Below are 14,944 nucleotides of genomic sequence, written 5' to 3' on the forward strand. Positions count from 1 at the left end.
CTTAGATAAATTAATATCACTGCGGTGTGTCGTAAGACGCCCTCTCAGTGATCTCCCTGTCTGACCGATGTAACATGAGTCACACTCAGCACAAGGTATATGATACATTACATTAACTTGTTCCAGAAGGGACAGAGGTGTTTTAGTTTTAGAAAACAAATTCCTGACAGTCTTAGCATTCTTAATAGCAATTTTAACCGGTACGTTGTTATGTTTGTACAGTTTAACGAGTTTCTCAGTAACTTGAGGAAAATAAGGTAAAGATGAGTAATGGGTAGTTGGATTCCCAAGTACAGTATTAGGCAGAACAGTGTTATTAATTGAATTATTTGATATTATTCTGAGTTGGTCACCATTGGGTATGTCATTTAAAGAAGAACCATAACTTTGAGCATAAAGGTATTTATTAATAAGGGAGGATGGATAGGAATTCTCGATCAGAATATTTTTAAGTAATTGAAAGGATTCCCTTCGATTAATCGGATGTATCAGTCTATTTAGCCTGCAGCTTAAAGCTTTAATAAGGTTTAATTTATATTTAAAGGGATGACAAGAGTGGTAGTTGAGAAACCTATTAGAGGCCATTGGTTTCCTGTACCAACTTGTAGTAAGGGTGTTATCTCCCATTCTAATGACACGCATGTCTAAGAAGGGAATACTATTTGTGTTAGAGTCCTCAAGTTCAACAGTGAACTGTAAATGAGGATCAAACTCATTGAATAAAGACAAGGTGGCCTGAATCTTGTCTGGAGGTAAGGCTAGTAATAAGTCATTAACATACCGTTTAATAAAAGGGATTTGGAAATCTAAACGACCAAGCCGGTCAGATACTAAATCATCCAGTACATAGTTAACCAGGATGGGAGAGATTGAGGAACCCATAGGTGTCCCAAAAATTTGAAGGTAATATTTGTCGTTGAAGACCAAAAAATTAGTGTCAAATATTAATTGTAAAAGTTCTGCAAATACATCCCAGGATACAGGACAGTTAGGTTGGATGGAGTTCCAGTGATTTCTTAAGGAGGTAATAACGCTAGAAAGAGGTAAATTAGTGAAAAGAGATACCACATCAAAACTCACTAAAATGTAGCCTTGTGGAAGTTCAAAATTATTAATAAATTCACTAAAATGAAAAGAATCAACAATATTAAAGTTGTTATTATAATTATAAGATTTAGATAAGATGTCAGTTAAAAATTTAGCAATATTAGTATTAGGTGAATTAATAGAGGAAACAATTGGCCTCATGCTCAATGTGGGCTTATGTATTTTAGGTAGACAATAAAATCTGGGAGCATATCCATCATAATTATGTAAAAATTTTGCAAGTGGTTGATCTATGATGCTTTCTGAGCAGAAAGCGAAACGTCTTCAATAAATAGATGAAGTAGCCACCTTCTTTGTCTTTTATTTCTCCACTTTGACCGAAAAACCCACCACTCTTCGAGTGTACCTTAGTTTATTTTGGATTGACGGTCGTACTCCTTTTCTCGATGTTTTCTGTTACAGAGGGGTTTTATGCCACCACCAGGCGCATCCATGGAGAACCAGTAGTGAAAAAGCTAAAGAGATGGACGAACCTAACAGAGAAACTAGCAACAGCAGAAGCTAGAAGAACTTTCCTTTTGGAGTGTAGGAGAACTAAGAAGATCTCGAAATTTATCATTGACACCACTTCCAACATACTCGCATCAACATCAGGCTCCACCAATGACACCCTTTACCGCAGAAGCCAAGCAATAAACAGACAGGTGAGGGCACGATTACTTAATTTCCATATTTCTAAGGTTCACACTGATATTAAATTTATTATTTCTCAAATCAATAATGTCACTTCTTTTCTTGATAATCACCTTCCTGACAATTTGTTGGACACTTTTGAGTCATCCTTACATAGGAAATTTAATTTTGTATATCATAAATCCATGGCACACCTTCGTAAGAAGCTTAATAACTTAGACACTCCCCAGTTTAAAAAAATTCCATTTAATCCCAAGTGGATTAAAAATCTATCTAGTACTGAGGTTCCTCAGGACATTCTTAAGTTGTTATCCTTGGGCCCCAAATTTGGCTTACAGCCAACTTTCAGAGATTACTCTGTTAGTAGAATTTTAGCAGATGTGGAAAATATTTTGTTACATGCTGACAATTCTGACCTTTTATCTCTTAGGTCTTCTTCCAATAATATTCTGTTGAACTATTCTAATCGCCCTAGACAACCCATATCGGAGTTAGATAAGATTTACAGGGAGACGGTATCGTTTTTAAAAACTCACCCTAATCTTCTCGTTCTTACAAGTGATAAAGGGAATGTCACTGTCCTCATGGATAGAGATCAATATCTTAACCTCAGCCAATCGTTGTTAGATGATGATAGATACTATCAACCTCTCTCTACCAACCCTTGCTCTAAATTTACAAATAAAATAAATAAATTCATTACACACTTAAAAAATATTAAGATCATAGATCAACCACTTGCAAAATTTTTACATAATTATGATGGATATGCTCCCAGATTTTATTGTCTACCTAAAATACATAAGCCCACATTGAGCATGAGGCTAATTGTTTCCTCTATTAATTCACCTAATACTAATATTGCTAAATTTTTAACTGACATCTTATCTAAATCTTATAATTATAATAACAACTTTAATATTGTTGATTCTTTTCATTTTAGTGAATTTATTAATAATTTTGAACTTCCACAAGGCTACATTTTAGTGAGTTTTGATGTGGTATCTCTTTTCACTAATTTACCTCTTTCTAGCGTTATTACCTCCTTAAGAAATCACTGGAACTCCATCCAACCTAACTGTCCTGTATCCTGGGATGTATTTGCAGAACTTTTACAATTAATATTTGACACTAATTTTTTGGTCTTCAACGACAAATATTACCTTCAAATTTTTGGGACACCTATGGGTTCCTCAATCTCTCCCATCCTGGTTAACTATGTACTGGATGATTTAGTATCTGACCGGCTTGGTCGTTTAGATTTCTAAATCCCTTTTATTAAACGGTATGTTGATGACTTATTACTAGCCTTACCTCCAGACAAGATTCAGGCCACCTTGTCTTTATTCAATGAGTTTGATCCTCATTTACAGTTCACTGTTGAACTTGAGGACTCTAACACAAATAGTATTCCCTTCTTAGACATGCGTGTCATTAGAATGGGAGATAACACCCTTACTACAAGTTGGTACAGGAAACCAATGGCCTCTAATAGGTTTCTCAACTACCACTCTTGTCATCCCTTTAAATATAAATTAAACCTTATTAAAGCTTTAAGCTGCAGGCTAAATAGACTGATACATCCGATTAATCGAAGGGAATCCTTTCAATTACTTAAAAATATTCTGATTGAGAATTCCTATCCATCCTCCCTTATTAATAAATACCTTTATGCTCAAAGTTATGGTTCTTCTTTAAATGACATACCCAATGGTGACCAACTCAGAATAATATCAAATAATTCAATTAATAACACTGTTCTGCCTAATACTGTACTTGGGAATCCAACTACCCATTACTCATCTTTACCTTATTTTCCTCAAGTTACTGAGAAACTCGTTAAACTGTACAAACATAACAACGTACCGGTTAAAATTGCTATTAAGAATGCTAAGACTGTCAGGAATTTGTTTTCTAAAACTAAAACACCTCTGTCCCTTCTGGAACAAGTTAATGTAATATATCATATACCTTGTGCTGAGTGTGACTCATGTTACATCGGTCAGACAGGGAGATCACTGAGAGGGCGTCTTACGACACACCGCAGTGATATTAATTTATCTAAGCATACTTGTGCTCTTGCCCAACATGCTATCAACACTAAGCACGAAGTAAACTTTAATGAAGTTAAAATTCTTGGCACTGAACGCAATCTCATTAAAAGACAGTTTTTAGAAATGTGTTCAATATTAAACATCCTAATACCCTTAATAAGAGAACCGACATTAGTAATTTGAGTCAAATTTATCATGCATTAATTTTACAGAATTAGGCTTGATATGTTGTTTACTTAAATTTTGTCCCACATTGGGGTTTTGTTATTACATTTTCATATAATAAATTTAAATAAAAATAAAATAAAATAAATTATTCCTTCCTTAACTAAGATTTATCAACTTACATTTTATTAATATTTGTCAATATCACTTTTACATAATTAAGTAATTGTTCTTTTTGATGAACTTGTTTGATAAAATTTAAACTGAAATTGATTCATAGAATCTTTTTCATTACGGTCCTAAATGTTTGAACCTTTGGACTGTGGAAGTTGTATTAATCTTCACCTGTTAGCTGGCTAACTAGTGACGTCATAATATTATAATATATGATTTTTTGGATTGACTTCGCATTCTTTGTTCTTTGTTGACAGATCAATCACTGTTGGGGTAAATGGTGATCTTAACCACCTTTTCCTTTCATTGTTTGGTTTTTTAACGACAAGCTGTCAACCAAATTTATCACATTTTTTGAATATACCGTCTTATTATATAGAGGTTGGTAGGTTGCCTTGCTGTTTATGTCATTTTGACCTCAAGGCCACTTCTCTTCAAGTTGTTTGCGTGGGTGTTAGACCTGTAAATTCATTTATCGGCGAGACTCAGTAAGCTAAAGACTGGTAACTTCATTTTATCTTATTACTATTAATCTTAAATAACTTATAATGTTACCTAAAGTTAAAATTAAAATCTAATTTATTAAATAAATTTGTTGGAAGTGCATTCGTATGATCTTTTTAGTTCTTTACACTTTAAAATAAACCTTAATGTTTTTTACTTAAGTTTTTATAATAACTTTTTTATACATGTATGTTTATCACATGTTCTTTTGCTGTGCTAATTTTGTTAAATTGCAAACTATACCTAGTTTCAATTAATTATTTTATACAACGTTAACTCTGAATGTCCAGTTTCGTAAGTTTTTTCATATTTTTAACATCATTGACTGCTACATGTCTTTGTAAGGTAACACACTTTTGTTGTAACTTCTCTATGGATGTTTGGTTTCATATTGTTCTTTTTAGATGAACTGATGATGCTTTCTGAGCAGAAAGCGAAACGTCTTCAATAAATAGATGAAGTAGCCACCTTCTTTGTCTTTTATTTCTCCACTTTGACCGAAAAACCCACCACTCTTCGAGTGTACCTTAGTTTATTTTGGATTGACGGTCGTACTCCTTTTCTATATATATATATATATATATATATATATATATATATATATATATATATATATATATATATATATATATATATATATATATATATATGTATATATATATATATATATATATATATATATATATATATATATATATATATATATATATGTGTGTATATATAGGCACATACCATGGTACAATGAATACACAAGGTATGATACATAATGTTCCAAAATCGGTTCGCTTTCGCGCATGACGTAGTCAAGAACGCTTATTCCCGCAACATTTGAATGTAGTATAGGAAAGACTTTTGATTTTAAGTTTTTTTATATATAATTTGGGTAATTTAATTATAGTAATTATAAAAAGAAGATAAAATTATGTTATTATAATATTTTAATCATAAATAAAATGTTGAAGTTAATTTAAATTTATTGATTGTTGGTACAGTTATTTTGTTAACATAGATATCCTTTATAAAACAAGTTTTAATTATCTTTTATTACACGTAGGTACAGGTTAATTAACTTATACTCGAGAGTTCGATATTTCAGATGTTTAAAAAGATACAAAAAACTGGTAATGGAGGTACACAAAATTTGTACGTATATACCTACTGAACAAAACACAAAATAAATAACGATAAAGTCAACTTTATTTAGATCGGATGAGCTAGCTGGCCATCGAATATTAGTGTAGTAAGGTCACACAATATTGCACAATATTTCAAGCGATGGTTCATGAAGAATAAAAATGAATTAATGCAGAGCTGGATGCATTACTGCAGAGCGCAGATATCGTTAGATTTGTAAAGTCACAAAGACTAAACTGGCTTGGCCACTTAAAAAGAATGCCAGATAATCGAGCTGTACAAGTAATCTAGGGATTAAACCCCAAGCAAATAGGACAAGAGGTAGGCCCAATAAAAGGTGGTGAAGCAACGTATTCAACATGGTATTCAACATTTTACCCATCAAATTTTTTAAGCCCTTGCGAAGTGTATATTTGTATAAAGTAAGCATATATCTAAATTATTTTTCTATTATAAAATAGATGACTCAGTCAATATTGAGTTACTTTAAAATATATTTATTATCTAATAACTTGCAATTTGCAATCGTTAGCATTGATAACCGATATTATTGTTGAACTTTTGTTTTTATACAAGCCTTCTGTCTTGCCGGTGTAAAGTCGTCTGAAGTCTATATTTATTGTGTTTTGCGTTTGAACTTATTTGTTCCTTATTTTCATATTATTATATTGTTTAATAAGTAAATTTTGCATATAATAATCGGTAGGTTATAGTAATGTGTATATTTTTTATTTTACTAAATTTCATTATAACTCATCTAAAATACCATAGTGATTTGTAAAACAGATTTTTCTTTATTGTAATCTATTTTGTTTTTATTTCAGTAAAACTGCTGGGAAATGAGTGACAGTGAAACAGAATACGCAAATCTACTACTATTTACCTATTCACAGTATTTCCTCTGCAGAAAATTTTTAAATTTCAAAGGATTTGCATACAAAAAGAGTGCTTATATTATTAGTATATGTATGAAAACAAAAATAAATATTTCGCCTGAATCCCTAGGAAAAGTAAAGGTTTTATGCTACTGAAAATATATTTTTTATTCAATTATAACCAAAACAAAACATTTAAAAAAAATTAGATCATTTTTTGACCATAATTTCAAAATTAATGTGTACATTAAGCTGTAATAATGGGTTCGAGGTGGTTCGAGCGGTCTTGACTACGACACACTCCTGGGCCAGCTGTCAAATGTCATGCGCAATATCATACCTTGTGTATTTATTGTACCATGGGCACATACAACTTAGTAATACGATAACACCGATTTTGCAAAAAATGTTACATATATATATATATATATATATATATATATATATATATATATATATATATATATATATATATATATATATATATATATATATACATCCCACTATCGTTTTAAGCTCTTTTCACGTTGCAGTCATTTAGCATCACCAAGAAATGCTATTATTTTCTATTTATAAGTCGTGTATGTTCGTTTAGTGCACCTTTGTAGGCTTGGCACCGTTGTCGGTTTTTCAATAATCCGATTTTTTTATAAATTAAATTTTTTACATCAAACCATCATTTTAACATTGGGAGGTAAAATTACTGTATTTGGTATCATTTTAAAGCCAATAGATGTTGCCAGTGTTAATACTTAAATAATATTTGAAAACATAAAAATATCGATCGGTTTTGGGTCAAGTTCAAATGCAGACATTGAAACTACCTGCCGACCGGCTGGGGTCAACCAACTAGTTTTTTTATATCAATGTTCAGTTGTTATATTTATTCAATTTAGATATTTTTTCCCAGAGAGTTGTGTAGAGGAATATTTTACATATTTCCAAGCTGTTTAATCGAAGCTATCAGTGAATAGTTTAAGATAAATATTAGATTTTTATGGGATTAGGTCAAAAATATTGGTTGTGATTGGGATGAGAATCACATTTTTAATTATTTAATGTTTAACATTTTGATTTCAATTCAGGAAATCGTTCTCAAAAAACGTTTTTTGTACAAAATGTGTATACACATTTTTAATAATTTGTACAATAAACAAGGTTAAATATTGGAAATCGTATCGTTAAATATTAGTTAATTAAAAATGTAATTTTGAAAAAGACGTACAGTTGATTTTGCTTTGTTTTCTTAAACAATCTTAAAAAGCAAAATAAAAAATTTTGCTTATAAAACGTTTTGTATACATTCTAAAGAAAAATAATTTAAATAAAAGTTGTAGACCATAAAAAGTTTTCTATATAGAGAAATACCAAATTTAAATACATAAATAATTGAGATAATTCCAAAAAACCATAAACTCTAAGATATTATATGTTTGTAGTAATTTATAAATGTTAATAATTTTGTTTTGTGACTAACGGCAGATAATATAGCTACTTGAAATCATGGCAATTGATGAGTTATTAAAGTGTGCTAAATATCAAGCAGATCAAAAAATATTTTACAATTTATTCAATTTGTTTATCACAGAAAGCAATTATTTAAACAACTGTACTTGTCCAAACTCGTATGACTATAAGTATTTTGTAACTTGCAATCGATTATTTGCGCTTTCAGTTTTAGGGTATATTAAAAAAACTTTTAACATATTATTAAATTTTTTATTAAAAACCCGTTTGAATAGGGGACTTTTTAGTTTTTAGACCACTTAACGTTTTTTTAGTTTCTTTGACAAGTGAGGATTAGGTTATTTCTTCATATGGGCTATGAACAATTGTCTAGTCAAGTCAACACTATTATAGTTACCTATACTTTTCCAGTAGTCATGCAGACGGTTCATTTTAATTGTTCCCATATGGAACTTAAGCTCGAGAAAAGTCTTAAATTCTGTTTGTGTTGTCTCTTTCCAAAACGCAATCCTCGATTTTTCTGAACGACTTTGTGCAAGTATTTTGTCAGTCACTTCCACCATTCATTTAATCCACATCGTCCTCGCCCGATGCTTCTAACAATGATTGTAATTCAGCAGTGGTCAATCTACGTTTATGTTCACATCTACCTTTTTTAGATGTCGAAGGCATATTATTTACATCCATTTCTTTATAAACACTATAACTCACTTTTACGGAGGTAATTAACAATAAAAACGTTCTACTGGAAACTATCAACTTACGACTTCCAATACTATAAGGCCACTTGAGCCACAATACGTTTTTACTCAATGATAGTTCCTGTATAAGTAAAATTGTTTTTTAATGTGCTTCATTAAAGCACACTAGATATATTTCAGTTTTGCCATCACATTCTTCAGAGTATGTTTTAACTTTTTTAACTTTTCTATCGGCCTTTCTACTAGTCATGCTTCTTCTTAAAACTTTGTAACATCTTGTACACTTTCTTCTCTTTGTATTATCTACATCGCTTTGCCTTAGATGGTATTTTTGGGTGTAACTGGTCATGAGGGTTACAACATTTCTTTATTTGTAAACGCCTTCGCGAACTCCAGTCTGAACTCAAGGATAGGTTGTCGCTTTTTTTACGTTTTCTATTATTTAGCAACTAAGCATTGACTACTGCGGTATTAAATATTAATTCCATTGCCACTTTCCGGTACCACTTCAGAATTTTGCGTATTGGGCTTTGGTAAGAAGCCACTTGATCACTAAAATCAACACTCTTTTTCACCAAGTTATAATCGAGAATAATTTGTGGTTTTAGTACTTGTGTATAATTTTTCTTTTCATTTGATTAAACCAAGATACAACTATTATGTTTAAATGTTGCAAGGACTAAAACTGGTCTTTTGTCGACCCATTTTATCACTCGTAAAATCAATAATGGGGTTAAATTTCATCGAGAGTAACTGGTTGCAACTTTTTTAATCGAGATTTTATTTTTACATGTTTTTAGAGTAAAACATCTGTACATGAATAATTCGTTTCTTGAACAATGATTTCAATTCATCGACCAATATTCTAAAATAAGGTGTTATTACGTCGTCCAGAATATTATAAACTGGTTCTCTTTCATAAAGCATTGGAAACATGGTTTACACTCTATATTTAGAAAAATCTTTTACTGCAACTCTTGTTCGACCTAAACTAAATTAATACACAAAACAAATTAATCTATTTTTTTTATAGAAATGCAGATTCTTGTCGGATTTTTATCAGTGCGGCATGAGTCACTGGTGTCTCGTATATCCGGACCTCTTATCGCATTACAAACATAATTCTTAATTAGCAGTGCGGTACAAGATACATTTATGTCGTATAATCTGAAAGCTGTAATAAGACCATAAGACCGTATGTTATAAATAAATATATTCCTAAAAGAATTATCTTGAAACATGAAATAAATACACTAAAAAAGTGCAATATTAAGTGTTATTTAAAAAATGGTATGTCATTCACGACGGGCGTACAGTTAAAAACAAAAGTTTTCAGTGTTCTATTGCTTGATTATTATCATCTGGTATTCTGAAAATGTTGACATTTTTTCCTGGTTTGATCTTCCTCAACTAACGTCATCTTTCTTAATTTGTAAGTTGTGTTGTTCAGGTCTCTTTAAGTGTTTTTGTTGGTATCCATACTGAATGATCTTCTTTAGACAATGTACTAATGTAGTGTTCAAATGTGGCATTGCGTGCGTCATGTAGCGCTGATCTTAATTGTCTGATTAGTCGATTATATTTGTGTTCGTCATTAAGATTTCGGCTTCTTGGTCATCTAACTCTTGCTCTTCATTTTTCGACTATTAGTTGTATAATATAATTCGGAGTGTTACTTGTGTTTTCTTGATTTAGAATTGTTAATCGTGTAGCTCCATATGAAATAGTAAAAGATGAAAACGGCAGCATATTCATGCATAAAAAAAGGTAACGCGATAAAGATATCTGAAACAACTGTTTTATGTTATAAGAGATGAAATAGTCCGAAATTGCCAGGTGAACAGGGTACTATAAAGAGGAAGTAGAATTAGCTATGAAACAGCTTAAATGGGGAAAAGAAGTAAGCTTAGACCAAATACCAGCAGGAATTATTCAACTGGGGAAAAAATTAAACGGATAACAATATTCACTCCATTTACAGAAAAGGGGGTGACCCGCAAAAATTTTAAGAACTTCTTTAATAGCCTCCAGTCAACAGTTTCCTAATCATGTTTAAAAAACGTACGGAATGCACTGTATATACTAACCCAAACCGTCAACATACTTGTTGTTGCAGTTATGTATTACGATCAACTTAAAGGTTATGCACGACTCCCCTTGCATAGGTACACAGGCATGCACCCGTGCGGGAGAAAAAAGATTTGTCATAACGTTACATTATGTCACATTTTAACGTTGAATATTTTATGGTCCCCTTTGGATTATAAAACGAATGATCGACTTTTTCTCGCACAGATCCCGCCTATGTAACTTTACAAAGCGAGTCGTTTGCTGGGTATTAAAGAAACGTCTATGGCCATCATATAATTTGACGCTATTTCACGTTCTACGACGCATTCCACGTTTGACACACTGTCTTGTTTAGTTTTCTGTCATTTTATTTGTTAAATCCTATCTCATTCTCGTCACAGCGTCAAGGAGCAGTAAATGTGTGCAGTGAACGGGAGGAATATGTTTAACAGTGAACGTTGGAAATTTTTCGAGTCTTTCATATTTTCTTCTTTGAGTGCCTCTCCTATCGGAGATTGGATATCATTAGGGCGATTCTAATTTTATTTACTGCTGTTTTGAATAATTCACTCATCACTAACTCATCAGGTGGCCAAAGTGTTTAAGTTTTCTCTTTTTTATATTCAGTATAACTTCTGGATCGTTATGTATTCTACGTATTACCCCTTCATTTGTAATTTTATCCACTCAACTTATTTTTAGTATACGGCAGTAGCACCACATCTCAAAGCTTTCAAGATTTGTAACATTCTTCTGTTTAAGAGTCCATGCCTCAACACCGTAAAGCTAAGTACTGAATACATACTAAGTACTTAACTAAAAGTGGACGTATGCAAAGAGATGTATGACGTAATCGTATGGTATTTGATAAATTCTGTCACGTAATATGTCACATACCTCTGTGCGTAAATTCGTTTTATTGCTGCCAGTTTAAGGTGTTATTAGATGCAGCCATGTTGAATTTCTCTCCACTATCGTATTATCTTCGTTAAATCCTATCATTTTAGGCTCCATATATCCTGATTAGACCTATACGACCTGAGATACGCAACTAAGGCTCTTTTGACATAACATATATAGGAGAAAAGATATATACCTAAGGTCCTTTTGGCGTGTTGATGTATTTGATTTCTACGTCGTAGTATTCTATTGGTTAAATGTTACCATTTGAGGTACTGTACGTCACGATTGGACTAATAGGACCGCAGATAAATAACTAAGGCCCTTTTGATAAACTGATGTATTTTATTTTTCTATCTTATTGTATTCGATTGGTTAAATCCTATCATTTGAGGTACTGTACGTCACGATTGGGCTAATAAAAACGAAGATACGTAACTAAGGCCCTTTTAATATTTTGCTGTATATGATTTCTATTTCATTGTATTCTATTAGTTAAATTCTATCATTTGAGGTATCGTACGTCACGATTGGACTAATAGGACCGAAGATACATAACTAAGGCCATTTTGACATGGTACTTTATTTAATTTTTATACCTCATTGTATTTTATTTGTTAAATCCTTTCATTTGAGGTACTGTACGTCATGATTGGACTAATAGAACTAAAGATACACAACTAAGGCCCTTTTGACATTGTTCTGTATTTGATTTTTGTATCCCATTGTATTCTCTATGTTAAATCCTACCATTAGAGGTACTATACGTCACGATTGGACTAATAGGACCGAAGATACGTGACTACGGCCCTTTTGCCATGTTGCTGTATTTAATTTTTTTATTTCATTGTTTTCAATTCGTTAAATCCTGTCATTTGAGATACTGTACGTCACGATTGGACTTATAGAAACGAAGATATATAATTAAGGCCTTTTTGACATGCTGCTATATTTGATTTTTCTGTCTTATTGTATTTTATTGGTTAAATCCTATCATTTGAGGGGCTGTACGTCGCGACTGGACCAATTGGAGCGAAGATACCATAGGTAGTTGCAATATATCATATCCCGTTACTTTTAACCAACCATGATGCCAGAATGATTTGTGGATGAAAGGAATATATATATATATATATATTCTTAAATTTACTATTTCATTGTGGGTAATATTATATTCAACAGCGATGCCAAATTTCTGATGCTAAAATGATTGATAATGAAAGTGGGATATACATTTTCATGTATATAATGGCAGCGAGTAAACGGTAAAACCCTAAACTAAATATATATAATATTTTCACTGTACCATCATTTTAGACTCAAACATTTTCTGGAATAAACTTGTATAACTCAGTAAGGGATAAAAAGAGAAAGCGGATATTTTAAAATATCAACACGGTATCAACACTCTAATCAATGAGATGGTTAAAATTCTTGTAACAAGTACAGGAAAAAAGTTATTAAGGTCTTGTAAAGTAGCGTCGATATACAGATGCTACTTTGCAAGTCGATGCTAAATTGATGGTAAAAGCATAATGTATCGATGCGAAAATGATAGTATGATGTATATATATATATATATATATATATATATATATATATATATATATATATATATATATATATATATATTGATTCAACTATCTCTACCAGTCCCAAGATACTTAACAGACCACCTAAGACCCAGTTGAAATATAATGTTAAAAGAAGTATATATTGTATTTTTTAGGTGGTTTTATTGTATTAATTCAAGGGAACTTGAGAGGGGTAAAAAAATTTATAAAAAAAAAATTTAAGATAGTAAACAATCTTTACCAGACCCAACAAACTTAACCGTTTTCCCAGACCCTTATATATGAAAAAGAATCATTCACTGGACGGACCCAGTCCCCGCAATGTTGCCAAATTTTTTGGCGCTAAAATGATTGGTAGTGTGCGTTTTGTGGTTTACTTGTTAGTTATTAGCGGAAGTTAAAGTTCGTTATATGTTTTCCAAGATGAGCCAACGTAGTAAAATGTTAGTTCAACTAGCTCAAAATAATTTAAAGGGTAGGTGATATTATAATATAAGTGATATAATTTACTAATATTAGTGTTTTACAGATGTATATGAATTTCATAATTCAGAAGATGAAAATAATACAGGCTCTTTGACGACTGACGTATTCAATATTATTTTTTGACACCACTAAAAACAAATTATTAGAACCCGCTTAAATATAACATACATAAATAAAGGTTTAGTTCTAAAACTTTTGACTTGGAGCACGTTTACATTAAAAAATATGTTTATGGGTTTAAGCCACAATAATTCGAATTAAAATTATATTTTTGTATTGACGTTTTGACTTCTTAATCGAAAGTTGTTCATAAAATATTAAAATTTATATAAAACATCTGAAAGGATTTGTTTACTCCAAATGGCGGGCATACAAGTTGCCATCAATTGCAATTAATATAGATTAATTACGGTATATACAATCGTTTTATTAACACATTTATAGGGGCTTATTTCTGTAAACGTACTTTTTAATAAAAATAGAGTTAATAATATTAACTACAATATTTATTTAAGGAACGCAAAGAACAGCAATTTTAGGTTTAGTTACTATAAACAGAAATTCCCGCTATTTCACAATTTATTTCTCAAATATAAATCAAGTTTAAGGTCAAGTCGTTCGTTAAAATTTTTTAAATATTAAATTTCAATAGGTATTTTTAGTTTAATATAGTATTTAATATAATAGTTTCATATATAAAATAAATAATCATTTTGACCAATGTAGGAAACAATTAACAATATAAAATGGATACCTATCATATAAAAATTAAAGCAAATTAAATAAGCATTTTAAATAAGCCTGAACTTATGTCACCACCGACAACAGAGAACCATTTAAATACATTAAAAAAATTATAAAATTAAACACAGAATCATTTTTCAAATTAACTCTAACTGAGGAAGGAACGATAGTTATCAAAGAAGATTGGGTGAAAATTTTATTGTAACGCTTTCGCTTTTGCAGTCAAACCCTCTCCCTCCCTTATGAGCACTGAAGGTGATTTCTCATAAGGGCTGACTGCTTTTTCAAGGTTACTGCGAACTTACTATATTTATGCGCACTCTGGGTAATGAAGGTGCCCATAAATGTAGCCTAAT

Source organism: Diabrotica undecimpunctata, chromosome 3, assembly GCF_040954645.1.
Source record: "Diabrotica undecimpunctata isolate CICGRU chromosome 3, icDiaUnde3, whole genome shotgun sequence".
In the NCBI taxonomy this organism is placed as follows: domain Eukaryota; kingdom Metazoa; phylum Arthropoda; class Insecta; order Coleoptera; family Chrysomelidae; genus Diabrotica; species Diabrotica undecimpunctata.